Source organism: Frankliniella occidentalis, unplaced genomic scaffold, assembly GCF_000697945.3.
Source record: "Frankliniella occidentalis isolate FOCC.00 unplaced genomic scaffold, Focc_3.1 Scaffold1, whole genome shotgun sequence".
Classification (NCBI taxonomy): domain Eukaryota; kingdom Metazoa; phylum Arthropoda; class Insecta; order Thysanoptera; family Thripidae; genus Frankliniella; species Frankliniella occidentalis.
In genome coordinates this window covers 3,486,256-3,489,753 of record NW_026267131.1, presented here as the reverse complement: position 1 = coordinate 3,489,753, position 3,498 = coordinate 3,486,256, and the positions used below count along the sequence as shown (strand labels likewise).

At 54.1% G+C, this 3,498-nt stretch overlaps 1 long non-coding RNA gene across 1 annotated transcript in view; it reads left to right on the top strand.

Annotated features, from left to right (window-relative positions):
* LOC127752378 (uncharacterized) overlaps positions 1-3,252 on the top strand; it is a 346,254-nt gene extending 343,002 nt beyond the window's left edge. Inside the window, exon 3 of the long non-coding RNA XR_008012346.1 lies at positions 3,242-3,252. This is a non-coding gene — a long non-coding RNA (uncharacterized LOC127752378). The remainder of the gene's footprint in view (positions 1-3,241) is intronic.
* The last annotated feature ends 246 nt before the right edge of the window (positions 3,253-3,498 follow it).

Genomic DNA, 3,498 nt, shown 5'->3' with positions numbered 1-3,498 from the left:
CCCTCTCTCTCTCTCTCTCTTCCTCACCCACTACTACTCTGCACGCCTGCGGCCGCTCCGGGTAGGCCGCCCGCTCCGCTCGCCTGTCCGACGAACAGAGGATTTGCCTACCCTGCCAGGCGCTATGGTCTGCTGCCGCCGCTGCCGGGGGGCCGTCGTCGACGAGGTTTCCTACCGACGCTGCAGGTAAGTAGGCAACGCTTCTTCGGCGCCGTGAAAAAGAACGCCAGGGTGCCAGGGTGAGTAGTGTGTGCGTGTGTGTGTGTGTGTGTGTGTGTGTGTTTGAGAGAGAGAGAGAGAGAGAGAGAGAGAGAGAGAGAGAGAGAGAGAGAGAGAATGACTTCCTGGGTAATCATTGATCCTGCTTTCAGTCGCTCATGTCACCAAAGTAGGTCCCACCCACTATTTTAATCAACCCATTTCCCCCTCCTCGCTCCTTGATAGTCTTTCTCCACCCCCCCTCTCTCCCACCAATACCTCTCACTCCGACCCCGTCTCTCTCTCTCTCTCTCTCTCTCTCTCTCTCTCTCTCTCTCTCTCCACTTTGCAGGGCCCCCTCCTGAATCCTCGCCTCTCCCCGCCGTTGATTAGTGCGGACAAACGGGAATTAGCATTTTATTGGACGACCGTGCTAGAAGTGAAGGGGGCGGAAAGGGGAGGGGGGGGCAGGGTGTTCGGGCTGCGCTGCGCCCGGCGGACGGACGGTCGGACGGAAGGATAAAGACGAACAGGCAGACGTTTCGGGGACGGATTAGACGGACGCCGCCTGCCAATGACAAACTGATTCGATTTTAAGTGTGGGAATATCACGTCGATCTCACACACTTGTGGGTGTGTGTAAGTTCCTATTAGCACGCTTGAAACGCAAGTAACGGTTTAATTTTTCTTGAAATTTTGCACACTACTTTGTACGTACCCGTTCCTGTACGAACTGCATTTTACACGCATTCAAGTGTGCAACATTGACACACTTGATTTGCTTGTTTATTGAGAACTATTATTACGTTACATTACAGGAATAATTCGAGTGTATACATGGTGGAGGTGGTCGTGACGTATTGCGGTGGAGCGGGCTCACGGCCCTTCTGTGCTGTCCGGGCCGACAGAGACCACCGCCGGCCAACCCGACCGGCCAACGGGAGGGCAATCTACACGGCCTCCCGTGGACAGCGGTAATGGGCTGGCCAATATTAGCCGACTGGACATCTCTACAACTCCCCTGTGAAAAAAATTAATGTTTCTGTACCAGTTTATACACCTGTAAATTACCCAAACACAATTTTTTTTTTAAATACTGGGAAATGTTAATTTTAGGGTGAAATAAGACAATGCAAATGCAGAAATTTATAACTGTACTTTGGAAAAGTGGCCACAACAATTTTTGCACCAATCCTTGTTGAGATTTTCCCTTCCTCTCTCTCTCTATGTCTCTGCTTCTCTTCCCGTCCTATATATTTATCCTTCCTTTCTCTCTTTTCGCTTTATTTCGCCGCACGGTGAACCCCTCGCTGTCGAAGTGATTGGGCTCGATCATCGATAACGCGCGCGTAGCCTCACAACACGCCCTAGACCCTGAATAAAGAGGGCGCGCATCACGGAGCCGATGTGTGGGACGGGGAGCCGCAGCACAATGCCGAGCACAAACGCCCGACTTTATCGCCCGCTCTGCCACAATGATGAGCCCCCTTTCGCCGGCTGCCTTAACCTTTACCCGCCGCCGTGTGGATGGTTTGTAATCCCGCCGTCGCCGTCGTCTTTAATCGGCTTGCGTCGTCCTCAGCCACCGCGGCGCTCGCCGCAAGGACGCCGCGCGCCGCCCCCTGGGAAACAATAAGAGGCACACGGAGAGATAATGTGTCGTGTAAAGGATTTTCCTTTTCTCGTCGCCGATATAGGCTGCCCTGCTCATAGCTTTGTCCACAAGGAGGGGTGCCGCCGCGCCGTTGCGCCGCCGGGGTCGTAAGGCCGCGACCGATATATGTGAAAGGGCGCGATGTGGCGTGAAAAGGGGTGTGCGGTGCGGTGAGAGAGAGAGAGAGAGAGAGAGAGAGAGAGAGAGAGAGACGGACATTAATGCAAGGCGGAGGAACGAGACACACAGACGGCGCGATGAAATATAACGCTTGAGGTAATGCAGGGGAATGCATAACAAATCAATAAAACGAGAAGACAATAAAAAAAAGTTCCGACCAGAAACGGATCGTGAAAGCAGATGATACCTTGTGAAGAATTATTCTATTCCAGTCTATTATATTTCCGTATTTACACTTGTGGGGAAAGGGAGGGGGTAGGTGGCGGTGCGGTGCTGTGCGGGGGCTCCAGCGGTAGAAGGGAGGGGGGCCGCTAGCGCGGCTGACTCGGCTTGGGGCTCGGGCTCCGCTCGGGGCTCGGCTCGGGGGAACTCGGCTCGCCTCAGCAGCGCTACAACGCGTGGCGTGGCTGACGCGACGGCGGCTGGCGGCTGGCGACTGGCGACGTACGGCGCCTCACGATCCCGCCTAGCAGGCCCAGCCCAATATGTATATGAGCTTTCTTCTGGTTCTCTTTAATATTTCTTTATCGAGAGTAAAAGCAATGACACCTTACATTACTCATGTATAGTTATATGTATGTTAAGTGTAAGTAAGTTTAAGTTTGTAAGGTATCATCTGCTAAAAAGACAAAAAAAAACTAGATGAAGAGAATGTGGTACTCAGGTACTATAGTAGTTTGCCCGAAATGGGTACAGAATGTCACATGGTAAAAGACACACTCAAGACTTTTCTGACATTACTGGTGTTGGTTTGCCCCACAATGTATGACATTAGGCCGTGGAACGCATTTCGTTCGTCATACAGCAGCTCAGCTCTGTCCAGCCAGTCCAGCTCCAGCCGGTCTGTCCCGGTCCCCTCCGCTCCAGCCTCGGCCGGCTGCTCCCGGTGGTGCGCGGCGCGCTCTCTCGGGTGGCGCCGGCGGCTCGCCGCGCAGCGACCCGGTCCCCGGCGCGGCCGCTAGGTGGCGCGCGCACACACTGCACCCCTTGCGCGCCAGCCGCCGCGGCCAGCAGACAGCGGCAGGGGCGTAAGTGCTGCAGATACCCCACGCCCGCGGCCCCAGGGGTGGTGCGGTGCGTGCCGCTGCAAGGTACCGTGTGCCAGTGGTCTAGGATTAGGTGTTCGAAGCGCACTTTATCAGAAGGTCAGTGTAAAGGTAAGGAGTGTATCCAGGTTGTAGGTTTTATAGGTCACTGAGTACGGCCAAGGAAGATCGGCAGGATGTCGATCAGAGAGTTTTACAGGGTGATGGGGAAACGTCGGAAGAACGTTTTCCAGGAGCTCTCTGATCATCCTCCAGGGGTGTTAAAAAGCAGGTTTCTCCAACAAAGTCATCATAGTGTAAAGAACGGCAGAAATCAATTCGAGGAAAGGAACGCTTTTATTCCTCGTTTTGTCTGATAGTGAGGTTACAACTAGCTCCGCGCGTACTTGACTCGGGCGTTACGGGGCAGGGGACCTGCAC